This window comes from Myxine glutinosa, unplaced genomic scaffold, assembly GCF_964187855.1.
Source record: "Myxine glutinosa unplaced genomic scaffold, kmMyxGlut1.1 SCAFFOLD_352, whole genome shotgun sequence".
Taxonomy (NCBI): Eukaryota; Metazoa; Chordata; class Myxini; order Myxiniformes; family Myxinidae; genus Myxine; species Myxine glutinosa.
The window spans coordinates 120,843-148,613 of record NW_027616465.1 but is presented as its reverse complement, the minus strand read 5'-3'; positions in this window follow the sequence as shown (position 1 = coordinate 148,613).

The following is a 27,771-nucleotide window of genomic DNA, read 5'->3' as shown; positions in this document are numbered from 1 at the left end:
AGTGTTGAAAAACCACTTTTCACACTTGTGTTAGTGTTGAAAAACTACTTTTCGCACTTGTGTTGGTGCAGGAAACCACTTTTGCACTTGAAATAGTGTGGAAAAAACACTTTTGCACTTGTGATAGTGTTGAAAAACAACTTTTCGCACTTGTGTTGGTGTTGAAAAACCACTTTTCGCACTTGTGTTAGTGTTGAAAAACCACTTTTCGCACTTGTGTTGGTGCAGGAAACCACTTTTGCACTTGTATTAGTGTAGAAAAAACACTTTTTGCACTTGTGATAGTGTTGAAAAAGCACTTTTCGAACTTGTGTTAGTGTTGAAAAACCACTTTTCGCACTTGTGTTGGTGCAGGAAACCACTTTTGCACTTGTATTAGTGTGGAAAAACCACTTTTCGCACTTGTGTTAGTGTTGAAAAACCACTTTTCGCACTTGTGTAAGTGTTGAAAAACCACTTTTCGCACTTGTGTTAGTGTTGAAAAACCACTTTTCGCACTTGTGTTGGTGCAGGAAACCACTTTTGCACTTGTATTAGTGTGGAAAAAACACTTTTCGCACTTGTGTTAGTGTTGAAAAACCACTTTTCGCACTTGTGTTAGTGTTGAAAAACCACTTTTCGCACCTGTGTTGGTGCAGGAAACCACATTTGCACTTGTATTAGTGTGGAAAAACCACTTTTCGCACCTGTGTTAGTGTTGAAAAACCACTTTTCGCACTTGTGTTAGTGTTGAAAAAGCACTTTTCGCACTTGTGTTGGTGCAGGAAACCACTTTTGCACTCGTATTAGTGTGCAGGAAACCACTTTTGCACTTGAAATAGTGTGGAAAAAACACTTTTGTACTTGTGATAGTGTTGAAAAACCACTTTTCGCACTTGTGTTGGTGCAGGAAACCACTTTTGCACTTGTATTAGTGTGGAAAAACACTTTTTGCACTTGTGATAGTGTTGAAAAACCACTTTTCGCACATGTGTTGGTGCAGGAAACCACTTTTGCACTTGTATTAGTGTGGAAAAAACACTTTTCGCACTTGTGTTAGTGTTGAAAATCCACTTTTCGCACTTGTGTTAGTGTTGAAAAACCACTTTTCGCACTTGTGTTAGTGTTGAAAAACTACTTTTCGCACTTGTGTTGGTGCAGGAAACCACTTTTGCACTTGAAATAGTGTGGAAAAAACACTTTTGCACTTGTGATAGTGTTGAAAAACAACTTTTCGCACTTGTGTTGGTGTTGAAAAACCACTTTTCGCACTTGTGTTAGTGTTGAAAAACCACTTTTCGCACTTGTGTTGGTGCAGGAAACCACTTTTGCACTTGTATTAGTGTAGAAAAAACACTTTTTGCACTTGTGATAGTGTTGAAAAAGCACTTTTCGAACTTGTGTTAGTGTTGAAAAACCACTTTTCGCACTTGTGTTGGTGCAGGAAACCACTTTTGCACTTGTATTAGTGTGGAAAAACCACTTTTCGCACTTGTGTTAGTGTTGAAAAACCACTTTTCGCACTTGTGTAAGTGTTGAAAAACCACTTTTCGCACTTGTGTTAGTGTTGAAAAACCACTTTTCGCACTTGTGTTGGTGCAGGAAACCACTTTTGCACTTGTATTAGTGTGGAAAAAACACTTTTCGCACTTGTGTTAGTGTTGAAAAACCACTTTTCGCACTTGTGTTAGTGTTGAAAAACCACTTTTCGCACCTGTGTTGGTGCAGGAAACCACATTTGCACTTGTATTAGTGTGGAAAAACCACTTTTCGCACTTGTGTTAGTGTTGAAAAAGCACTTTTCGCACTTGTGTTGGTGCAGGAAACCACTTTTGCACTCGTATTAGTGTGCAGGAAACCACTTTTGCACTTGTATTAGTGTGGAAAAAACACTTTTAGCACTTGTGTTAGTGTTGAAAATCCACTTTTCGCACTTGTGTTAGTGTTGAAAAACGACTTTTCGCACTTGTGTTCGTGTTGAAAAACTACTTTTCGCACTTGTGTTGGTGCAGGAAACCACTTTTGCACTTGAAATAGTGTGGAAAAAACACTTTTGTACTTGTGATAGTGTTGAAAAACAACTTTTCGCACTTGTGTTGGTGTTGAAAAACCACTTTTCGCACTTGTGTTAGTGTTGAAAAACCACTTTTCGCACTTGTGTTGGTGCAGGAAACCACTTTTGCACTTGTATTAGTGTAGAAGAAACACTTTTTGCACTTGTGATAGTGTTGAAAAACCACTTTTCGAACTTGTGTTAGTGTTGAAAAACCACTTTTCGCACTTGTGTTGGTGCAGGAAATCACTTTTGCACTTGTATTAGTGTGGAAAAAACACTTTTTGCACTTGTGATAGTGTTGAAAAACCACTTTTCGCACTTGTGTTAGTGTTGCAAAACCACTTTTCGCACTTGTGTTAGTGTTGAAAAACCAATTTCGCACTTGTCTTGGTGCAGGAAACCACTTTTGCACTTGTATTAGTGTGGAAAAACACTTTTTGCACTTGTGATAGTGTTGAAAAACCACTTTTCGCACATGTGTTGGTGCAGGAAACCACTTTTGCACTTGTATTAGTGTGGAAAAACCACTTTTCGCACTTGTGTTAGTGTTGAAAAACCACTTTTCGTACTTGTGTTAGTGTTGAAAAACCACTTTTCGCACTTGTGTTGGTGCAGGAAACCACTTTTGCACTTGTATTAGTGTGGAAAAAACACTTTTCGCACTTGTGTTAGTGTTGAAAAACCACTTTTTGCACTTGTGTTAGTGTTGAAAAACCACTTTTCGCACTTGTGTTGATGCAGGAAAACACTTTTGCACTTGTATTAGTGTGGAAAAACCACTTTTCGCACTTGTGTTAGTGTTGAAAAACCACTTTTCGCACTTGTGTTAGTGTTGAAAAACCACTTTTCGCACTTGTGTTATTGTTGAAAAACCACTTTTCGCACTTGTGTTGGTACAGGAAACCACTTTTGCACTTTATTAGTGTGGAAAAAACACTTTTCGCACTTGTGTTAGTGTTGAAAAACCACTTTTCGCACTTGTGTTAGTGTTGAAAAACCACTTTTCGCACTTGTGTTAGTGTTGAAAAACCACTTTTCGCACTTGTGTTAGTGTTGAAAAACCACTTTTCGTACTTGTGTTGGTGCAGGAAACCACTTTTGCACTTGTATTAGTGTGGAAAAAACACTTTTCGCACTTGTGTTAGTGTTGAAAAACCACTTTTCGCACTTGTGTTAGTTTTGAAAAACCACTTTTCGCACTTGTGTTAGTGTTGAAAAACCACTTTTCACACTTGTGTTAATGTTGAAAAACCACTTTTCGCACTTGTGTTGGTGCAGGAAACCACTTTTGCACTTGTATTAGTGTGGAAAAACCACTTTTCGTACTTGTGTTAGTGTTGAAAAACCACTTTTCGCACTTGTGTTAGTGTTGAAAAACCACTTTTCGCACTTGTGTTGGTGCAGGAAACCACTTTTGCACTTGTATTAGTGTGGAAAAAACACTTTTTGCACTTGTGATAGTGTTGAAAAACCACTTTTCGCACTTGTGTTAGTGTTGCAAAACCACTTTTCGCACTTGTGTTAGTGTTGCAAAACCACTTTTCTCATTTGTGTTAGTGTTGAAAAACCACTTTTCGCACTTGTGTTGGTGCAGGAAACCACTTTTGCACTTGTATTAGTGTGGAAAAACACTTTTTGCACTTGTGATAGTGTTGAAAAACCACTTTTCGCACTTGTGTTAGTGTTGAAAAACCACTTTTCGCACATGTGTTGGTGCAGGAAACCACTTTTGCACTTGTATTAGTGTGGAAAAAACACTTTTCGCACTTGTGTTAGTGTTGAAAATCCACTTTTCGCACTTGTGTTAGTGTTGAAAAACCACTTTTCGCACTTGTGTTAGTGTTGAAAAACTACTTTTCGCACTTGTGTTGGTGCAGGAAACCACTTTTGCACTTGAAATAGTGTGGAAAAAACACTTTTGCACTTGTGATAGTGTTGAAAAACAACTTTTCGCACTTGTGTTGGTGTTGAAAAACCACTTTTCGCACTTGTGTTAGTGTTGAAAAACCACTTTTCGCACTTGTGTTGGTGCAGGAAACCACTTTTGCACTTGTATTAGTGTAGAAAAAACACTTTTTGCACTTGTGATAGTGTTGAAAAAGCACTTTTCGAACTTGTGTTAGTGTTGAAAAACCACTTTTCGCACTTGTGTTGGTGCAGGAAACCACTTTTGCACTTGTATTAGTGTGGAAAAACCACTTTTCGCACTTGTGTTAGTGTTGAAAAACCACTTTTCGCACTTGTGTAAGTGTTGAAAAACCACTTTTCGCACTTGTGTTAGTGTTGAAAAACCACTTTTCGCACTTGTGTTGGTGCAGGAAACCACTTTTGCACTTGTATTAGTGTGGAAAAAACACTTTTCGCACTTGTGTTAGTGTTGAAAAACCACTTTTCGCACTTGTGTTAGTGTTGAAAAACCACTTTTCGCACCTGTGTTGGTGCAGGAAACCACATTTGCACTTGTATTAGTGTGGAAAAACCACTTTTCGCACTTGTGTTAGTGTTGAAAAAGCACTTTTCGCACTTGTGTTGGTGCAGGAAACCACTTTTGCACTCGTATTAGTGTGCAGGAAACCACTTTTGCACTTGTATTAGTGTGGAAAAAACACTTTTAGCACTTGTGTTAGTGTTGAAAATCCACTTTTCGCACTTGTGTTAGTGTTGAAAAACGACTTTTCGCACTTGTGTTCGTGTTGAAAAACTACTTTTCGCACTTGTGTTGGTGCAGGAAACCACTTTTGCACTTGAAATAGTGTGGAAAAAACACTTTTGTACTTGTGATAGTGTTGAAAAACAACTTTTCGCACTTGTGTTGGTGTTGAAAAACCACTTTTCGCACTTGTGTTAGTGTTGAAAAACCACTTTTCGCACTTGTGTTGGTGCAGGAAACCACTTTTGCACTTGTATTAGTGTAGAAAAAACACTTTTTGCACTTGTGATAGTGTTGAAAAACCACTTTTCGAACTTGTGTTAGTGTTGAAAAACCACTTTTCGCACTTGTGTTGGTGCAGGAAACCACTTTTGCACTTGTATTAGTGTGGAAAAAACACTTTTTGCACTTGTGATAGTGTTGAAAAACCACTTTTCGCACTTGTGTTAGTGTTGCAAAACCACTTTTCGCACTTGTGTTAGTGTTGAAAAACCAATTTCGCACTTGTCTTGGTGCAGGAAACCACTTTTGCACTTGTATTAGTGTGGAAAAACACTTTTTGCACTTGTGATAGTGTTGAAAAACCACTTTTCGCACATGTGTTGGTGCAGGAAACCACTTTTGCACTTGTATTAGTGTGGAAAAACCACTTTTCGCACTTGTGTTAGTGTTGAAAAACCACTTTTCGTACTTGTGTTAGTGTTGAAAAACCACTTTTCGCACTTGTGTTGGTGCAGGAAACCACTTTTGCACTTGTATTAGTGTGGAAAAAACACTTTTCGCACTTGTGTTAGTGTTGAAAAACCACTTTTTGCACTTGTGTTAGTGTTGAAAAACCACTTTTCGCACTTGTGTTGATGCAGGAAAACACTTTTGCACTTGTATTAGTGTGGAAAAACCACTTTTCGCACTTGTGTTAGTGTTGAAAAACCACTTTTCGCACTTGTGTTAGTGTTGAAAAACCACTTTTCGCACTTGTGTTATTGTTGAAAAACCACTTTTCGCACTTGTGTTGGTACAGGAAACCACTTTTGCACTTTATTAGTGTGGAAAAAACACTTTTCGCACTTGTGTTAGTGTTGAAAAACCACTTTTCGCACTTGTGTTAGTGTTGAAAAACCACTTTTCGCACTTGTGTTAGTGTTGAAAAACCACTTTTCGCACTTGTGTTAGTGTTGAAAAACCACTTTTCGTACTTGTGTTGGTGCAGGAAACCACTTTTGCACTTGTATTAGTGTGGAAAAAACACTTTTCGCACTTGTGTTAGTGTTGAAAAACCACTTTTCGCACTTGTGTTAGTTTTGAAAAACCACTTTTCGCACTTGTGTTAGTGTTGAAAAACCACTTTTCACACTTGTGTTAATGTTGAAAAACCACTTTTCGCACTTGTGTTGGTGCAGGAAACCACTTTTGCACTTGTATTAGTGTGGAAAAACCACTTTTCGTACTTGTGTTAGTGTTGAAAAACCACTTTTCGCACTTGTGTTAGTGTTGAAAAACCACTTTTCGCACTTGTGTTGGTGCAGGAAACCACTTTTGCACTTGTATTAGTGTGGAAAAAACACTTTTTGCACTTGTGATAGTGTTGAAAAACCACTTTTCGCACTTGTGTTAGTGTTGCAAAACCACTTTTCGCACTTGTGTTAGTGTTGCAAAACCACTTTTCTCATTTGTGTTAGTGTTGAAAAACCACTTTTCGCACTTGTGTTGGTGCAGGAAACCACTTTTGCACTTGTATTAGTGTGGAAAAACACTTTTTGCACTTGTGATAGTGTTGAAAAACCACTTTTCGCACTTGTGTTAGTGTTGAAAAACCACTTTTCGCACATGTGTTGGTGCAGGAAACCACTTTTGCACTTGTATTAGTGTGGAAAAACCACTTTTCGCACTTGTGTTAGTGTTGAAAAACCACTTTTCGTACTTGTGTTAGTGTTGAAAAACCACTTTTCGCACTTGTGTTAGTGTTGAAAAACCACTTTTCGCACTTGTGTTGGTGCAGGAAACCACTTTTGCACTTGTATTAGTGTGGAAAAAACACTTTTCGCACTTGTGTTAGTGTTGATTTCACACTTGTGTTAATGTTGAAAAACCACTTTTCGCACTTGTGTTGGTGCAGGAAACCACTTTTGCACTTGTATTAGTGTGGAAAAACCACTTTTCACACTTGTGTTAGTGTTGAAAAACCACTTTTTGCACTTGTGTTTGTGTTGAAAAACCACTTTTCGCACTTGTGTTGGTGCAGGAAACCACTTTTGCACTTGTATTAGTGTGGAAAAAACACTTTTTGCACTTGTGATAGTGTTGAAAAACCACTTTTTGCACTTGTGTTAGTGTTGAAAAACCACTTTTCGCACTTGTGTTGGTGCAGGAAACCACTTTTGCACTTGTATTAGTGTGGAAAAAACACTTTTTGCACTTGTGATAATGTTGAAAAACCACTTTTGGCACTTGTGTTAGTGTTGAAAAACCACTTTTCGCACTTGTGTTAGTGTTGAAAAACCACTTTTCGCACTTGTGTTGGTGCAGCAAACCACTTTTGCACGTGTATTAGTGTGGAAAAACCACTTTTCGCACTTGTGTTAGTGTTGAAAAACCACTTTTCGCACTTGTGTTAGTGTTGAAAAACCACTTTTCGCACTTGTGTTAGTGTTGAAAAACAACTTTTCGCACTTGTGTTCGTGTTGAAAAACTACTTTTCGCACTTGTGTTGGTGCAGGAAACCACTTTTGCACTTGAAATAGTGTGGAAAAAACACTTTTTGCACTTGTGATAGTGTTGAAAAACAACTTTTCGCACTTGTGTTAGTGTTGAAAAACCACTTTTCGCACTTGTGTTACTGTTGAAAAACCACTTTTCGCACTTGTGTTGATGCAGGAAACCACTTTTGCACTTGTATTAGTGTGGAAAAAACACTTTTTGCACTTGTGATAGTGTTGAAAACCACTTTTCGAACTTGTGTTAGTGTTGAAAAACCACTTTTCGCGCTTGTGTTGGTGCAGGAAACCACTTTTGCACTTGTATTAGTGTGGAAAAACCACTTTTCGCACTTGTGTTAGTGTTGAAAAACCACTTTTTGCACTTGTGTTAGTGTTGAAAAACCACTTTTCGCACTTGTGTTGGTGCAGGAAACCACTTTTCGCACTTGTGTTAGTGTTGAAAAACCACTTTTCGCACTTGTGTTAGTGTTGAAAAACCACTTTTTGCACTTGTGTTAGTGTTGAAAAACCACTTTTCGCACTTGTGTTAGTGTTGAAAAACCACTTTTCGCACTTGTGTTAGTGTTGAAAAACCACTTTTCGCACTTGTGTTGGTGCAGGAAACCACTTTTGCACTTGTATTAGTGTAGAAAAAACACTTTTTGCACTTGTGTTAGTGTTGAAAAACCACTTTTCGAACTTGTGTTAGTGTTGAAAAACCACTTTTTGCACTTGTGTTGGTGCAGGAAACCACTTTTGCACTTGTATTAGTGTGGAAAAACCACTTTTCGCACTTGTGTTAGTGTTGAAAAACCACTTTTCGCACTTGTGTTATTGTTGAAAAACCACTTGTCGCACTTGTGTTAGTGTTGAAAAACCACTTTTCGCACCTGTGTTGGTGCAGGAAACCACTTTTGCACTTGTATTAGCGTGGAAAAAACACTTTTTGCACTTCTGATAGTGTTGAAAAACCACTTTTCGCATTTGTGTTAGTGTTGAAAAACCACTTTTCGCACTTGTGTTGGTGCAGCAAACCACTTTTGCACTTGTATTAGTGTGGAAAAAACACTTCGCACTTGTGTTAGTGTTGAAAAACCACTTTTCGCACTTGTGTTAGTGTTGAAAAACCACTTTTCGCACTTGTGTTGATGCAGGAAAACACTTTTGCACTTGTATTAGTGTGGAAAAACCACTTTTCGCACTTGTGTTAGTGTTGAAAAACCACTTTTCGCACTTGTGTTAGTTTTGAAAAACCACTTTTCGCACTTGTGTTAGTGTTGAAAAACCACTTTTCACACTTGTGTTAATGTTGAAAAACCACTTTTCGCACTTGTGTTGGTGCAGGAAACCACTTTTGCACTTGTATTAGTGTGGAAAAACCACTTTTCGCACTTGTGTCAGTGTTGAAAAACCACTTTTTGCACTTGTGTTAGTGTTGAAAAACCACTTTTCGCACTTGTGTTGGTGCAGGAAACCACTTTTGCACTTGTATTAGTGTGGAAAAAACACTTTTTGCACTTGTGATAGTGTTGAAAAACCACTTTTTGCACTTGTGTTAGTGTTGAAAAACCACTTTTCGCACTTGTGTTGGTGCAGGAAACCACTTTTGCACTTGTATTAGTGTGGAAAAAACACTTTTTGCACTTGTGATAATGTTGAAAAACCACTTTTGGCACTTGTGTTAGTGTTGAAAAACCATTTTTCGCACCTGTGTTGGTGCAGGAAACCACTTTTGCACTTGTATTAGCGTGGAAAAAACACTTTTTGCACTTCTGATAGTGTTGAAAAACCACTTTTCGCACTTGTGTTAGTGTTGAAAAACCACTTTTCGCACTTGTGTTAGTGTTGAAAAACCACTTTTCGCACTTGTGTTAGTGTTGAAAAACCACTTTTCGCACTTGTGTTAGTGTTGAAAAAACACTTTTCGCACTTGTGTTAGTGTTGAAAAACCACTTTTCGCACTTGTGTTAGTGTTGAAAAACCACTTTTCGCACTTGTGTTAGTGTTGAAAAACCACTTTTCGCACTTGTGTTAGTGTTGAAAAACCACTTTTCGCACTTGTGTTAGTGTTGAAAAACCACTTTTCGCACATGTGTTAGTGTTGAAAAACCACTTTTCGCACTTGTGTTAGTGTTGAAAAACCACTTTTCGCACTTGTGTTAGTGTTGAAAAACCACTTTTTGCACTTGTGTTGGTGCAGGAAACCACTTTTGCACTTGTATTAGTGTGGAAAAACCACTTTTCGCACCTGTGTTAGTGTTGAAAAACCACTTTTCGCACTTGTGTTAGTGTTGAAAAAGCACTTTTCGCACTTGTGTTGGTGCAGGAAACCACTTTTGCACTCGTATTAGTGTGCAGGAAACCACTTTTGCACTTGTATTAGTGTGGAAAAACCACTTTTCGCACTTGTGTTAGTGTTGAAAAACCACTTTTTGCACTTGTGTTAGTGTTGAAAAACCACTTTTCGCACTTGTGTTGGTGCAGGAAACCACTTTTCGCACTTGTGTTAGTGTTGAAAAACCACTTTTCGCACTTGTGTTAGTGTTGAAAAACCACTTTTTGCACTTGTGTTAGTGTTGAAAAACCACTTTTCGCACTTGTGTTAGTGTTGAAAAACCACTTTTCGCACTTGTGTTAGTGTTGAAAAACCACTTTTCGCACTTGTGTTGGTGCAGGAAACCACTTTTGCACTTGTATTAGTGTAGAAAAAACACTTTTTGCACTTGTGTTAGTGTTGAAAAACCACTTTTCGAACTTGTGTTAGTGTTGAAAAACCACTTTTTGCACTTGTGTTGGTGCAGGAAACCACTTTTGCACTTGTATTAGTGTGGAAAAACCACTTTTCGCACTTGTGTTAGTGTTGAAAAACCACTTTTCGCACTTGTGTTATTGTTGAAAAACCACTTGTCGCACTTGTGTTAGTGTTGAAAAACCACTTTTCGCACCTGTGTTGGTGCAGGAAACCACTTTTGCACTTGTATTAGCGTGGAAAAAACACTTTTTGCACTTCTGATAGTGTTGAAAAACCACTTTTCGCATTTGTGTTAGTGTTGAAAAACCACTTTTCGCACTTGTGTTGGTGCAGCAAACCACTTTTGCACTTGTATTAGTGTGGAAAAAACACTTCGCACTTGTGTTAGTGTTGAAAAACCACTTTTCGCACTTGTGTTAGTGTTGAAAAACCACTTTTCGCACTTGTGTTGATGCAGGAAAACACTTTTGCACTTGTATTAGTGTGGAAAAACCACTTTTCGCACTTGTGTTAGTGTTGAAAAACCACTTTTCGCACTTGTGTTAGTTTTGAAAAACCACTTTTCGCACTTGTGTTAGTGTTGAAAAACCACTTTTCACACTTGTGTTAATGTTGAAAAACCACTTTTCGCACTTGTGTTGGTGCAGGAAACCACTTTTGCACTTGTATTAGTGTGGAAAAACCACTTTTCGCACTTGTGTCAGTGTTGAAAAACCACTTTTTGCACTTGTGTTAGTGTTGAAAAACCACTTTTCGCACTTGTGTTGGTGCAGGAAACCACTTTTGCACTTGTATTAGTGTGGAAAAAACACTTTTTGCACTTGTGATAGTGTTGAAAAACCACTTTTTGCACTTGTGTTAGTGTTGAAAAACCACTTTTCGCACTTGTGTTGGTGCAGGAAACCACTTTTGCACTTGTATTAGTGTGGAAAAAACACTTTTTGCACTTGTGATAATGTTGAAAAACCACTTTTGGCACTTGTGTTAGTGTTGAAAAACCATTTTTCGCACCTGTGTTGGTGCAGGAAACCACTTTTGCACTTGTATTAGCGTGGAAAAAACACTTTTTGCACTTCTGATAGTGTTGAAAAACCACTTTTCGCACTTGTGTTAGTGTTGAAAAACCACTTTTCGCACTTGTGTTAGTGTTGAAAAACCACTTTTCGCACTTGTGTTAGTGTTGAAAAACCACTTTTCGCACTTGTGTTAGTGTTGAAAAAACACTTTTCGCACTTGTGTTAGTGTTGAAAAACCACTTTTCGCACTTGTGTTAGTGTTGAAAAACCACTTTTCGCACTTGTGTTAGTGTTGAAAAACCACTTTTCGCACTTGTGTTAGTGTTGAAAAACCACTTTTCGCACTTGTGTTAGTGTTGAAAAACCACTTTTCGCACTTGTGTTAGTGTTGAAAAACCACTTTTCGCACTTGTGTTAGTGTTGAAAAAACACTTTTCGCACTTGTGTTAGTGTTGAAAAACCACTTTTCGCACTTGTGTTAGTGTTGAAAAACCACTTTTCGCACATGTGTTAGTGTTGAAAAACCACTTTTCGCACTTGTGTTAGTGTTGAAAAACCACTTTTCGCACTTGTGTTAGTGTTGAAAAACCACTTTTTGCACTTGTGTTGGTGCAGGAAACCACTTTTGCACTTGTATTAGTGTGGAAAAACCACTTTTCGCACCTGTGTTAGTGTTGAAAAACCACTTTTCGCACTTGTGTTAGTGTTGAAAAAGCACTTTTCGCACTTGTGTTGGTGCAGGAAACCACTTTTGCACTCGTATTAGTGTGCAGGAAACCACTTTTGCACTTGTATTAGTGTGGAAAAAACACTTTTAGCACTTGTGTTAGTGTTGAAAATCCACTTTTCGCACTTGTGTTAGTGTTGAAAAACGACTTTTCGTACTTGTGTTCGTGTTGAAAAACTACTTTTCGCACTTGTGTTGGTGCAGGAAACCACTTTTGCACTTGAAATAGTGTGGAAAAAACACTTTTGTACTTGTGATAGTGTTGAAAAACAACTTTTCGCACTTGTGTTGGTGTTGAAAAACCACTTTTCGCACTTGTGTTAGTGTTGAAAAACCACTTTTCGCACTTGTGTTGGTGCAGGAAACCACTTTTGCACTTGTATTAGTGTAGAAAAAACACTTTTTGCACTTGTGATAGTGTTGAAAAACCACTTTTCGAACTTGTGTTAGTGTTGAAAAACCACTTTTCGCACTTGTGTTGGTGCAGGAAACCACTTTTGCACTTGTATTAGTGTGGAAAAAACACTTTTTGCACTTGTGATAGTGTTGAAAAACCACTTTTCGCACTTGTGTTAGTGTTGCAAAACCACTTTTCGCACTTGTGTTAGTGTTGAAAAACCACTTTTCGCACTTGTGTTGGTGCAGGAAACCACTTTTGCACTTGTATTAGTGTGGAAAAACACTTTTTGCACTTGTGATAGTGTTGAAAAACCACTTTTCGCACATGTGTTGGTGCAGGAAACCACTTTTGCACTTGTATTAGTGTGGAAAAACACTTTTCGCACTTGTGTTAGTGTTGAAAAACCACTTTTCGTACTTGTGTTAGTGTTGAAAAACTACTTTTCGCACTTGTGTTAGTGTTGAAAAACCACTTTTCGCACTTGTGTTGGTGCAGGAAACCACTTTTGCACTTGTATTAGTGTGGAAAAAACACTTTTCGCACTTGTGTTAGTGTTGAAAAACCACTTTTTGCACTTGTGTTAGTGTTGAAAAACCACTTTTCGCACTTGTGTTGATGCAGGAAAACACTTTTGCACTTGTATTAGTGTGGAAAAAACCACTTTTCGCACTTGTGTTAGTGTTGAAAAAACCACTTTTCGCACTTGTGTTAGTGTTGAAAAACCACTTTTCGCACTTGTGTTAGTGTTGAAAAACCACTTTTCGCACTTGTGTTGGTACAGGAAACCACTTTTGCACTTTATTAGTGTGGAAAAAACACTTTTCGCACTTGTGTTAGTGTTGAAAAACCACTTTTCGCACTTGTGTTAGTGTTGAAAAACCACTTTTCGCACTTGTGTTAGTGTTGAAAAACCACTTTTCGCACTTGTGTTGGTGCAGGAAACCACTTTTACACTTGTATTAGTGTGGAAAAACCACTTTTCGCACTTGTGTAGTGTTGAAAAAACACTTTTCGCACTTGTGTTAGTGTTGAAAAACCACTTTTCGCACTTGTGTTAGTGTTGAAAAAGCACTTTTCTGCACTTGTGTTGGTGCAGTAACCACTTTTGCACTAGTATTAGTGTGCAGGAAAGCACTTTTGCACTTGTATTAGTGTGGAAAAAAACACTTTTCGCACTTGTGTTAGTGGTTGAAAATCCACTTTTCGCACTTGTGTTAGTGTTGAAAAACCACTTTTCGCACTTGTGTTAGTGTTGAAAAACTACTTTTCGCACTTGTGTTGGTGCAGGAAACCACTTTTGCACTTGAAATAGTGTGGAAAAAACACTTTTGCACTTGTGATAGTGTTGAAAAACAACTTTTCGCACTTGTGTTGGTGTTGAAAAACCACTTTTCGCACTTGTGTTAGTGTTGAAAAACCACTTTTCGCACTTGTGTTGGTGCAGGAAACCACTTTTGCACTTGTATTAGTGTAGAAAAAACACTTTTTGCACTTGTGATAGTGTTGAAAAAGCACTTTTCGAACTTGTGTTAGTGTTGAAAAACCACTTTTCGCACTTGTGTTGGTGCAGGAAACCACTTTTGCACTTGTATTAGTGTGGAAAAACCACTTTTCGCACTTGTGTTAGTGTTGAAAAACCACTTTTCGCACTTGTGTAAGTGTTGAAAAACCACTTTTCGCACTTGTGTTAGTGTTGAAAAACCACTTTTCGCACTTGTGTTGGTGCAGGAAACCACTTTTGCACTTGTATTAGTGTGGAAAAAACACTTTTCGCACTTGTGTTAGTGTTGAAAAACCACTTTTCGCACTTGTGTTAGTGTTGAAAAACCACTTTTCGCACCTGTGTTGGTGCAGGAAACCACATTTGCACTTGTATTAGTGTGGAAAAACCACTTTTCGCACCTGTGTTAGTGTTGAAAAACCACTTTTCGCACTTGTGTTAGTGTTGAAAAAGCACTTTTCGCACTTGTGTTGGTGCAGGAAACCACTTTTGCACTCGTATTAGTGTGCAGGAAACCACTTTTGCACTTGAAATAGTGTGGAAAAAACACTTTTGTACTTGTGATAGTGTTGAAAAACCACTTTTCGCACTTGTGTTGGTGCAGGAAACCACTTTTGCACTTGTATTAGTGTGGAAAAACACTTTTTGCACTTGTGATAGTGTTGAAAAACCACTTTTCGCACATGTGTTGGTGCAGGAAACCACTTTTGCACTTGTATTAGTGTGGAAAAAACACTTTTCGCACTTGTGTTAGTGTTGAAAATCCACTTTTCGCACTTGTGTTAGTGTTGAAAAACCACTTTTCGCACTTGTGTTAGTGTTGAAAAACTACTTTTCGCACTTGTGTTGGTGCAGGAAACCACTTTTGCACTTGAAATAGTGTGGAAAAAACACTTTTGCACTTGTGATAGTGTTGAAAAACAACTTTTCGCACTTGTGTTGGTGTTGAAAAACCACTTTTCGCACTTGTGTTAGTGTTGAAAAACCACTTTTCGCACTTGTGTTGGTGCAGGAAACCACTTTTGCACTTGTATTAGTGTAGAAAAAACACTTTTTGCACTTGTGATAGTGTTGAAAAAGCACTTTTCGAACTTGTGTTAGTGTTGAAAAACCACTTTTCGCACTTGTGTTGGTGCAGGAAACCACTTTTGCACTTGTATTAGTGTGGAAAAACCACTTTTCGCACTTGTGTTAGTGTTGAAAAACCACTTTTCGCACTTGTGTAAGTGTTGAAAAACCACTTTTCGCACTTGTGTTAGTGTTGAAAAACCACTTTTCGCACTTGTGTTGGTGCAGGAAACCACTTTTGCACTTGTATTAGTGTGGAAAAAACACTTTTCGCACTTGTGTTAGTGTTGAAAAACCACTTTTCGCACTTGTGTTAGTGTTGAAAAACCACTTTTCGCACCTGTGTTGGTGCAGGAAACCACATTTGCACTTGTATTAGTGTGGAAAAACCACTTTTCGCACCTGTGTTAGTGTTGAAAAACCACTTTTCGCACTTGTGTTAGTGTTGAAAAAGCACTTTTCGCACTTGTGTTGGTGCAGGAAACCACTTTTGCACTCGTATTAGTGTGCAGGAAACCACTTTTGCACTTGTATTAGTGTGGAAAAAACACTTTTAGCACTTGTGTTAGTGTTGAAAATCCACTTTTCGCACTTGTGTTAGTGTTGAAAAACGACTTTTCGCACTTGTGTTCGTGTTGAAAAACTACTTTTCGCACTTGTGTTGGTGCAGGAAACCACTTTTGCACTTGAAATAGTGTGGAAAAAACACTTTTGTACTTGTGATAGTGTTGAAAAACAACTTTTCGCACTTGTGTTGGTGTTGAAAAACCACTTTTCGCACTTGTGTTAGTGTTGAAAAACCACTTTTCGCACTTGTGTTGGTGCAGGAAACCACTTTTGCACTTGTATTAGTGTAGAAAAAACACTTTTTGCACTTGTGATAGTGTTGAAAAACCACTTTTCGAACTTGTGTTAGTGTTGAAAAACCACTTTTCGCACTTGTGTTGGTGCAGGAAACCACTTTTGCACTTGTATTAGTGTGGAAAAAACACTTTTTGCACTTGTGATAGTGTTGAAAAACCACTTTTCGCACTTGTGTTAGTGTTGCAAAACCACTTTTCGCACTTGTGTTAGTGTTGAAAAACCAATTTCGCACTTGTCTTGGTGCAGGAAACCACTTTTGCACTTGTATTAGTGTGGAAAAACACTTTTTGCACTTGTGATAGTGTTGAAAAACCACTTTTCGCACATGTGTTGGTGCAGGAAACCACTTTTGCACTTGTATTAGTGTGGAAAAACCACTTTTCGCACTTGTGTTAGTGTTGAAAAACCACTTTTCGTACTTGTGTTAGTGTTGAAAAACCACTTTTCGCACTTGTGTTGGTGCAGGAAACCACTTTTGCACTTGTATTAGTGTGGAAAAAACACTTTTCGCACTTGTGTTAGTGTTGAAAAACCACTTTTTGCACTTGTGTTAGTGTTGAAAAACCACTTTTCGCACTTGTGTTGATGCAGGAAAACACTTTTGCACTTGTATTAGTGTGGAAAAACCACTTTTCGCACTTGTGTTAGTGTTGAAAAACCACTTTTCGCACTTGTGTTAGTGTTGAAAAACCACTTTTCGCACTTGTGTTATTGTTGAAAAACCACTTTTCGCACTTGTGTTGGTACAGGAAACCACTTTTGCACTTTATTAGTGTGGAAAAAACACTTTTCGCACTTGTGTTAGTGTTGAAAAACCACTTTTCGCACTTGTGTTAGTGTTGAAAAACCACTTTTCGCACTTGTGTTAGTGTTGAAAAACCACTTTTCGCACTTGTGTTAGTGTTGAAAAACCACTTTTCGTACTTGTGTTGGTGCAGGAAACCACTTTTGCACTTGTATTAGTGTGGAAAAAACACTTTTCGCACTTGTGTTAGTGTTGAAAAACCACTTTTCGCACTTGTGTTAGTTTTGAAAAACCACTTTTCGCACTTGTGTTAGTGTTGAAAAACCACTTTTCACACTTGTGTTAATGTTGAAAAACCACTTTTCGCACTTGTGTTGGTGCAGGAAACCACTTTTGCACTTGTATTAGTGTGGAAAAACCACTTTTCGTACTTGTGTTAGTGTTGAAAAACCACTTTTCGCACTTGTGTTAGTGTTGAAAAACCACTTTTCGCACTTGTGTTGGTGCAGGAAACCACTTTTGCACTTGTATTAGTGTGGAAAAAACACTTTTTGCACTTGTGATAGTGTTGAAAAACCACTTTTCGCACTTGTGTTAGTGTTGCAAAACCACTTTTCGCACTTGTGTTAGTGTTGCAAAACCACTTTTCTCATTTGTGTTAGTGTTGAAAAACCACTTTTCGCACTTGTGTTGGTGCAGGAAACCACTTTTGCACTTGTATTAGTGTGGAAAAACACTTTTTGCACTTGTGATAGTGTTGAAAAACCACTTTTCGCACTTGTGTTAGTGTTGAAAAACCACTTTTCGCACATGTGTTGGTGCAGGAAACCACTTTTGCACTTGTATTAGTGTGGAAAAACCACTTTTCGCACTTGTGTTAGTGTTGAAAAACCACTTTTCGTACTTGTGTTAGTGTTGAAAAACCACTTTTCGCACTTGTGTTAGTGTTGAAAAACCACTTTTCGCACTTGTGTTGGTGCAGGAAACCACTTTTGCACTTGTATTAGTGTGGAAAAAACACTTTTCGCACTTGTGTTAGTGTTGAAAAACCACTTTTCGCACTTGTGTTAGTGTTGAAAAACCACTTTTCGCACTTGTGTTGATGCAGGAAAACACTTTTGCACTTGTATTAGTGTGGAAAAACCACTTTTCGCACTTGTGTTAGTGTTGAAAAACCACTTTTCGCACTTGTGTTAGTTTTGAAAAACCACTTTTCGCACTTGTGTTAGTGTTGAAAAACCACTTTTCACACTTGTGTTAATGTTGAAAAACCACTTTTCGCACTTGTGTTGGTGCAGGAAACCACTTTTGCACTTGTATTAGTGTGGAAAAACCACTTTTCACACTTGTGTTAGTGTTGAAAAACCACTTTTTGCACTTGTGTTTGTGTTGAAAAACCACTTTTCGCACTTGTGTTGGTGCAGGAAACCACTTTTGCACTTGTATTAGTGTGGAAAAAACACTTTTTGCACTTGTGATAGTGTTGAAAAACCACTTTTTGCACTTGTGTTAGTGTTGAAAAACCACTTTTCGCACTTGTGTTGGTGCAGGAAACCACTTTTGCACTTGTATTAGTGTGGAAAAAACACTTTTTGCACTTGTGATAATGTTGAAAAACCACTTTTGGCACTTGTGTTAGTGTTGAAAAACCACTTTTCGCACTTGTGTTAGTGTTGAAAAACCACTTTTCGCACTTGTGTTGGTGCAGCAAACCACTTTTGCACTTGTATTAGTGTGGAAAAACCACTTTTCGCACTTGTGTTAGTGTTGAAAAACCACTTTTCGCACTTGTGTTAGTGTTGAAAAACCACTTTTCGCACTTGTGTTAGTGTTGTAAAACAACTTTTCGCACTTGTGTTCGTGTTGAAAAACTACTTTTCGCACTTGTGTTGGTGCAGGAAACCACTTTTGCACTTGAAATAGTGTGGAAAAAACACTTTTTGCACTTGTGATAGTGTTGAAAAACAACTTTTCGCACTTGTGTTAGTGTTGAAAAACCACTTTTCGCACTTGTGTTACTGTTGAAAAACCACTTTTCGCACTTGTGTTGATGCAGGAAACCACTTTTGCACTTGTATTAGTGTGGAAAAAACACTTTTTGCACTTGTGATAGTGTTGAAAAACCACTTTTCGAACTTGTGTTAGTGTTGAAAAACCACTTTTCGCGCTTGTGTTGGTGCAGGAAACCACTTTTGCACTTGTATTAGTGTGGAAAAACCACTTTTCGCACTTGTGTTAGTGTTGAAAAACCACTTTTTGCACTTGTGTTAGTGTTGAAAAACCACTTTTCGCACTTGTGTTGGTGCAGGAAACCACTTTTCGCACTTGTGTTAGTGTTGAAAAACCACTTTTCGCACTTGTGTTAGTGTTGAAAAACCACTTTTTGCACTTGTGTTAGTGTTGAAAAACCACTTTTCGCACTTGTGTTAGTGTTGAAAAACCACTTTTCGCACTTGTGTTAGTGTTGAAAAACCACTTTTCGCACTTGTGTTGGTGCAGGAAACCACTTTTGCACTTGTATTAGTGTAGAAAAAACACTTTTTGCACTTGTGTTAGTGTTGAAAAACCACTTTTCGAACTTGTGTTAGTGTTGAAAAACCACTTTTTGCACTTGTGTTGGTGCAGGAAACCACTTTTGCACTTGTATTAGTGTGGAAAAACCACTTTTCGCACTTGTGTTAGTGTTGAAAAACCACTTTTCGCACTTGTGTTATTGTTGAAAAACCACTTGTCGCACTTGTGTTAGTGTTGAAAAACCACTTTTCGCACCTGTGTTGGTGCAGGAAACCACTTTTGCACTTGTATTAGCGTGGAAAAAACACTTTTTGCACTTCTGATAGTGTTGAAAAACCACTTTTCGCACTTGTGTTAGTGTTGAAAAACCACTTTTCGCACTTGTGTTAGTGTTGAAAAACCACTTTTCGCACTTGTGTTAGTGTTGAAAAACCACTTTTCGCACTTGTGTTAGTGTTGAAAAAACACTTTTCGCACTTGTGTTAGTGTTGAAAAACCACTTTTCGCACTTGTGTTAGTGTTGAAAAACCACTTTTCGCACTTGTGTTAGTGTTGAAAAACCACTTTTCGCACTTGTGTTAGTGTTGAAAAACCACTTTTCGCACTTGTGTTAGTGTTGAAAAAACACTTTTCGCACTTGTGTTAGTGTTGAAAAACCACTTTTCGCACTTGTGTTAGTGTTGAAAAACCACTTTTCGCACATGTGTTAGTGTTGAAAAACCACTTTTCGCACTTGTGTTAGTGTTGAAAAACCACTTTTCGCACTTGTGTTAGTGTTGAAAAACCACTTTTTGCACTTGTGTTGGTGCAGGAAACCACTTTTGCACTTGTATTAGTGTGGAAAAACCACTTTTCGCACCTGTGTTAGTGTTGAAAAACCACTTTTCGCACTTGTGTTAGTGTTGAAAAAGCACTTTTCGCACTTGTGTTGGTGCAGGAAACCACTTTTGCACTAGTATTAGTGTGCAGGAAACCACTTTTGCACTAGTATTAGTGTGCAGGAAACCACTTTTGCACTTGTATTAGTGTGGAAAAAACACTTTTAGCACTTGTGTTAGTGTTGAAAATCCACTTTTCGCACTTGTGTTAGTGTTGAAAAACGACTTTTCGCACTTGTGTTCGTGTTGAAAAACTACTTTTCGCACTTGTGTTGGTGCAGGAAACCACTTTTGCACTTGAAATAGTGTGGAAAAAACACTTTTGTACTTGTGATAGTGTTGAAAAACAACTTTTCGCACTTGTGTTGGTGTTGAAAAACCACTTTTCGCACTTGTGTTAGTGTTGAAAAACCACTTTTCGCACTTGTGTTGGTGCAGGAAACCACTTTTGCACTTGTATTAGTGTAGAAAAAACACTTTTTGCACTTGTGATAGTGTTGAAAAACCACTTTTCGAACTTGTGTTAGTGTTGAAAAACCACTTTTCGCACTTGTGTTGGTGCAGGAAACCACTTTTGCACTTGTATTAGTGTGGAAAAAACACTTTTTGCACTTGTGATAGTGTTGAAAAACCACTTTTCGCACTTGTGTTAGTGTTGCAAAACCACTTTTCGCACTTGTGTTAGTGTTGAAAAACCACTTTTCGCACTTGTGTTGGTGCAGGAAACCACTTTTGCACTTGTATTAGTGTGGAAAAACACTTTTTGCACTTGTGATAGTGTTGAAAAACCACTTTTCGCACATGTGTTGGTGCAGGAAACCACTTTTGCACTTGTATTAGTGTGGAAAAACCACTTTTCGCACTTGTGTTAGTGTTGAAAAACCACTTTTCGTACTTGTGTTAGTGTTGAAAAACTACTTTTCGCACTTGTGTTAGTGTTGAAAAACCACTTTTCGCACTTGTGTTGGTGCAGGAAACCACTTTTGCACTTGTATTAGTGTGGAAAAAACACTTTTCGCACTTGTGTTAGTGTTGAAAAACCACTTTTTGCACTTGTGTTAGTGTTGAAAAACCACTTTTCGCACTTGTGTTGATGCAGGAAAACACTTTTGCACTTGTATTAGTGTGGAAAAACCACTTTTCGCACTTGTGTTAGTGTTGAAAAACCACTTTTCGCACTTGTGTTAGTGTTGAAAAACCACTTTTCGCACTTGTGTTAGTGTTGAAAAACCACTTTTCGCACTTGTGTTGGTACAGTAAACCACTTTTGCACTTTATTAGTGTGGAAAAAACACTTTTCGCACTTGTGTTAGTGTTGAAAAACCACTTTTCGCACTTGTGTTAGTGTTGAAAAACCACTTTTCGCACTTGTGTTAGTGTTGAAAAACCACTTTTCGCACTTGTGTTGGTGCAGGAAACCACTTTTACACTTGTATTAGTGTGGAAAAACCACTTTTCGCACTTGTGTTAGTGTTGAAAAAACACTTTTCGCACTTGTGTTAGTGTTGAAAAACCACTTTTCGCACTTGTGTTAGTGTTGAAAAAGCACTTTTCGCACTTGTGTTGGTGCAGTAAACCACTTTTGCACTAGTATTAGTGTGCAGGAAAGCACTTTTGCACTTGTATTAGTGTGGAAAAAACACTTTTCGCACTTGTGTTAGTGTTGAAAATCCACTTTTCGCACTTGTGTTAGTGTTGAAAAACCACTTTTCGCACTTGTGTTAGTGTTGAAAAACTACTTTTCGCACTTGTGTTGGTGCAGGAAACCACTTTTGCACTTGAAATAGTGTGGAAAAAACACTTTTGCACTTGTGATAGTGTTGAAAAACAACTTTTCGCACTTGTGTTGGTGTTGAAAAACCACTTTTCGCACTTGTGTTAGTGTTGAAAAACCACTTTTCGCACTTGTGTTGGTGCAGGAAACCACTTTTGCACTTGTATTAGTGTGGAAAAACACTTTTTGCACTTGTGATAGTGTTGAAAAACCACTTTTCGCACATGTGTTGGTGCAGGAAACCACTTTTGCACTTGTATTAGTGTGGAAAAACCACTTTTCGCACTTGTGTTAGTGTTGAAAAACCACTTTTCGTACTTGTGTTAGTGTTGAAAAACTACTTTTCGCACTTGTGTTAGTGTTGAAAAACCACTTTTCGCACTTGTGTTGGTGCAGGAAACCACTTTTGCACTTGTATTAGTGTGGAAAAAACACTTTTCGCACTTGTGTTAGTGTTGAAAAACCACTTTTTGCACTTGTGTTAGTGTTGAAAAACCACTTTTCGCACTTGTGTTGATGCAGGAAAACACTTTTGCACTTGTATTAGTGTGGAAAAACCACTTTTCGCACTTGTGTTAGTGTTGAAAAACCACTTTTCGCACTTGTGTTAGTGTTGAAAAACCACTTTTCGCACTTGTGTTAGTGTTGAAAAACCACTTTTCGCACTTGTGTTGGTACAGTAAACCACTTTTGCACTTTATTAGTGTGGAAAAAACACTTTTCGCACTTGTGTTAGTGTTGAAAAACCACTTTTCGCACTTGTGTTAGTGTTGAAAAACCACTTTTCGCACTTGTGTTAGTGTTGAAAAACCACTTTTCGCACTTGTGTTGGTGCAGGAAACCACTTTTACACTTGTATTAGTGTGGAAAAACCACTTTTCGCACTTGTGTTAGTGTTGAAAAAACACTTTTCGCACTTGTGTTAGTGTTGAAAAACCACTTTTCGCACTTGTGTTAGTGTTGAAAAAGCACTTTTCGCACTTGTGTTGGTGCAGTAAACCACTTTTGCACTAGTATTAGTGTGCAGGAAAGCACTTTTGCACTTGTATTAGTGTGGAAAAAACACTTTTCGCACTTGTGTTAGTGTTGAAAATCCACTTTTCGCACTTGTGTTAGTGTTGAAAAACCACTTTTCGCACTTGTGTTAGTGTTGAAAAACTACTTTTCGCACTTGTGTTGGTGCAGGAAACCACTTTTGCACTTGAAATAGTGTGGAAAAAACACTTTTGCACTTGTGATAGTGTTGAAAAACAACTTTTCGCACTTGTGTTGGTGTTGAAAAACCACTTTTCGCACTTGTGTTAGTGTTGAAAAACCACTTTTCGCACTTGTGTTGGTGCAGGAAACCACTTTTGCACTTGTATTAGTGTAGAAAAAACACTTTTTGCACTTGTGATAGTGTTGAAAAAGCACTTTTCGAACTTGTGTTAGTGTTGAAAAACCACTTTTCGCACTTGTGTTGGTGCAGGAAACCACTTTTGCACTTGTATTAGTGTGGAAAAACCACTTTTCGCACTTGTGTCAGTGTTGAAAAACCACTTTTCGCACTTGTGTAAGTGTTGAAAAACCACTTTTCGCACTTGTGTTAGTGTTGAAAAACCACTTTTCGCACTTGTGTTGGTGCAGGAAACCACTTTTGCACTTGTATTAGTGTGGAAAAAACACTTTTCGCACTTGTGTTAGTGTTGAAAAACCACTTTTCGCACTTGTGTTAGTGTTGAAAAACCACTTTTCGCACCTGTGTTGGTGCAGGAAACCACATTTGCACTTGTATTAGTGTGGAAAAACCACTTTTCGCACCTGTGTTAGTGTTGAAAAACCACTTTTCGCACTTGTGTTAGTGTTGAAAAAGCACTTTTCGCACTTGTGTTGGTGCAGGAAACCACTTTTGCACTAGTATTAGTGTGCAGGAAACCACTTTTGCACTTGTATTAGTGTGGAAAAAACACTTTTAGCACTTGTGTTAGTGTTGAAAATCCACTTTTCGCACTTGTGTTAGTGTTGAAAAACGACTTTTCGCACTTGTGTTCGTGTTGAAAAACTACTTTTCGCACTTGTGTTGGTGCAGGAAACCACTTTTGCACTTGAAATAGTGTGGAAAAAACACTTTTGTACTTGTGATAGTGTTGAAAAACAACTTTTCGCACTTGTGTTGGTGTTGAAAAACCACTTTTCGCACTTGTGTTAGTGTTGAAAAACCACTTTTCGCACTTGTGTTGGTGCAGGAAACCACTTTTGCACTTGTATTAGTGTGGAAAAAACACTTTTTGCACTTGTGATAGTGTTGAAAAACCACTTTTCGCACTTGTGTTAGTGCAGGAAACCACTTTTGCACTTGTATTAGTGTGGAAAAACCACTTTTCGCACTTGTGTTAGTGTTGAAAAACCACTTTTCGTACTTGTGTTAGTGTTGAAAAACCACTTTTCGCACTTGTGTTAGTGTTGAAAAACCACTTTTCGCACTTGTGTTGGTGCAGGAAACCACTTTTGCACTTGTATTAGTGTGGAAAAACCACTTTTCGCACTTGTGTTAGTGTTGAAAAACCACTTTTCGCACTTGTGTAAGTGTTGAAAAACCACTTTTCGCACTTGTGTTAGTGTTGAAAAACCACTTTTCGCACTTGTGTTGGTGCAGGAAACCACTTTTGCACTTGTATTAGTGTGGAAAAAACACTTTTCGCACTTGTGTTAGTGTTGAAAAACCACTTTTCGCACTTGTGTTAGTGTTGAAAAACCACTTTTCGCACCTGTGTTGGTGCAGGAAACCACATTTGCACTTGTATTAGTGTGGAAAAACCACTTTTCGCACCTGTGTTAGTGTTGAAAAACCACTTTTCGCACTTGTGTTAGTGTTGAAAAAGCACTTTTCGCACTTGTGTTGGTGCAGGAAACCACTTTTGCACTAGTATTAGTGTGCAGGAAACCACTTTTGCACTTGTATTAGTGTGGAAAAAACACTTTTAGCACTTGTGTTAGTGTTGAAAATCCACTTTTCGCACTTGTGTTAGTGTTGAAAAACCACTTTTCGCACTTGTGTTAGTGTTGAAAAAGCACTTTTCGCACTTGTGTTGATGCAGGAAAACACTTTTGCACTTGTATTAGTGTGGAAAAACCACTTTTCGCACTTGTGTTAGTGTTGAAAAACCACTTTTCGCACTTGTGTTAGTGTTGAAAAACCACTTTTCGCACTTGTGTTAGTGTTGAAAAACCACTTTTCGCACTTGTGTTGGTACAGGAAACCACTTTTGCACTTTATTAGTGTGGAAAAAACACTTTTCGCACTTGTGTTAGTGTTGAAAAACCACTTTTCGCACTTGTGTTAGTGTTGAAAAACCACTTTTCGCACTTGTGTTAGTGTTGAAAAACCACTTTTCGCACTTGTGTTGGTGCAGGAAACCACTTTTACACTTGTATTAGTGTGGAAAAACCACTTTTCGCACTTGTGTTAGTGTTGAAAAAACACTTTTCGCACTTGTGTTAGTGTTGAAAAACCACTTTTCGCACTTGTGTTAGTGTTGAAAAAGCACTTTTCGCACTTGTGTTGGTGCAGGAAACCACTTTTGCACTAGTATTAGTGTGCAGGAAAGCACTTTTGCACTTGTATTAGTGTGGAAAAAACACTTTTCGCACTTGTGTTAGTGTTGAAAATCCACTTTTCGCACTTGTGTTAGTGTTGAAAAACCACTTTTCGCACTTGTGTTAGTGTTGAAAAACTACTTTTCGCACTTGTGTTGGTGCAGGAAACCACTTTTGCACTTGAAATAGTGTGGAAAAAACACTTTTGCACTTGTGATAGTGTTGAAAAACAACTTTTCGCACTTGTGTTGGTGTTGAAAAACCACTTTTCGCACTTGTGTTAGTGTTGAAAAACCACTTTTCGCACTTGTGTTGGTGCAGGAAACCACTTTTGCACTTGTATTAGTGTAGAAAAAACACTTTTTGCACTTGTGATAGTGTTGAAAAACCACTTTTCGAACTTGTGTTAGTGTTGAAAAACCACTTTTCGCACTTGTGTTGGTGCAGGAAACCACTTTTGCACTTGTATTAGTGTGGAAAAACCACTTTTCGCACTTGTGTTAGTGTTGAAAAACCACTTTTCGCACTTGTGTAAGTGTTGAAAAACCACTTTTTGCACTTGTGTTAGTGTTGAAAAACCACTTTTCGCACTTGTGTTGGTGCAGGAAACCACTTTTGCACTTGTATTAGTGTGGAAAAAACACTTTTCGCACTTGTGTTAGTGTTGAAAAACCACTTTTCGCACTTGTGTTAGTGTTGAAAAACCACTTTTCGCACCTGTGTTGGTGCAGGAAACACATTTGCACTTGTATTAGTGTGGAAAAAACACTTTTTGCACTTGTGATAGTGTTGAAAAACCACTTTTCGCACTTGTGTTAGTGTTGCAAAACCACTTTTCGCACTTGTGTTAGTGTTGAAAAACCACTTTTCGCACTTGTGTTGGTGCAGGAAACCACTTTTGCACTTGTATTAGTGTGGAAAAAACACTTTTTGCACTTGTGATAGTGTTGAAAAACCACTTTTCGCACTTGTGTTAGTGTTGAAAAACCACTTTTCGCACTTGTGTTAGTGTTGAAAAACCACTTTTCGCACTTGTGTTAGTGTTGAAAAACCACTTTTCGTACTTGTGTTGGTGCAGGAAACCACTTTTGCACTTGTATTAGTGTGGAAAAAACACTTTTCGCACTTGTGTTAGTGTTGAAAAACCACTTTTCGCACTTGTGTTAGTTTTGAAAAACCACTTTTCGCACTTGTGTTAGTGTTGAAAAAGCACTTTTCGCACTTGTGTTGGTGCAGGAAACCACTTTTGCACTAGTATTAGTGTGCAGGAAAGCACTTTTGCACTTGTATTAGTGTGGAAAAAACACTTTTCGCACTTGTGTTAGTGTTGAAAATCCACTTTTCGCACTTGTGTTAGTGTTGAAAAACCACTTTTCGCACTTGTGTTAGTGTTGAAAAACTACTTTTCGCACTTGTGTTGGTGCAGGAAACCACTTTTGCACTTGAAATAGTGTGGAAAAAACACTTTTGCACTTGTGATAGTGTTGAAAAACAACTTTTCGCACTTGTGTTGGTGTTGAAAAACCACTTTTCGCACTTGTGTTAGTGTTGAAAAACCACTTTTCGCACTTGTGTTGGTGCAGGAAACCACTTTTGCACTTGTATTAGTGTATAAAAAACACTTTTTGCACTTGTGATAGTGTTGAAAAACCACTTTTCGAACTTGTGTTAGTGTTGAAAAACCACTTTTCGCACTTGTGTTGGTGCAGGAAACCACTTTTGCACTTGTATTAGTGTGGAAAAACCACTTTTCGCACTTGTGTTAGTGTTGAAAAACCACTTTTCGCACTTGTGTAAGTGTTGAAAAACCACTTTTCGCACTTGTGTTAGTGTTGAAAAACCACTTTTCGCACTTGTGTTGGTGCAGGAAACCACTTTTGCACTTGTATTAGTGTGGAAAAAACACTTTTCGCACTTGTGTTAGTGTTGAAAAACCACTTTTCGCACTTGTGTTAGTGTTGAAAAACCACTTTTCGCACCTGTGTTGGTGCAGGAAACCACATTTGCACTTGTATTAGTGTGGAAAAACCACTTTTCGCACCTGTGTTAGTGTTGAAAAACCACTTTTCGCACTTGTGTTAGTGTTGAAAAAGCACTTTTCGCACTTGTGTTGGTGCAGGAAACCACTTTTGCACTCGTATTAGTGTGCAGGAAACCACTTTTGCACTTGTATTAGTGTGGAAAAAACACTTTTAGCACTTGTGTTAGTGTTGAAAATCCACTTTTCGCACTTGTGTTAGTGTTGAAAAACGACTTTTCGCACTTGTGTTCGTGTTGAAAAACTTTTCGCACTTGTGTTGGTGCAGGAAACCACTTTTGCACTTGAAATAGTGTGGAAAAAACACTTTTGTACTTGTGATAGTGTTGAAAAACAACTTTTCGCACTTGTGTTGGTGTTGAAAAACCACTTTTCGCACTTGTGTTAGTGTTGAAAAACCACTTTTCGCACTTGTGTTGGTGCAGGAAACCACTTTTGCACTTGTATTAGTGTAGAAAAAACACTTTTTGCACTTGTGATAGTGTTGAAAAACCACTTTTCGAACTTGTGTTAGTGTTGAAAAACCACTTTTCGCAC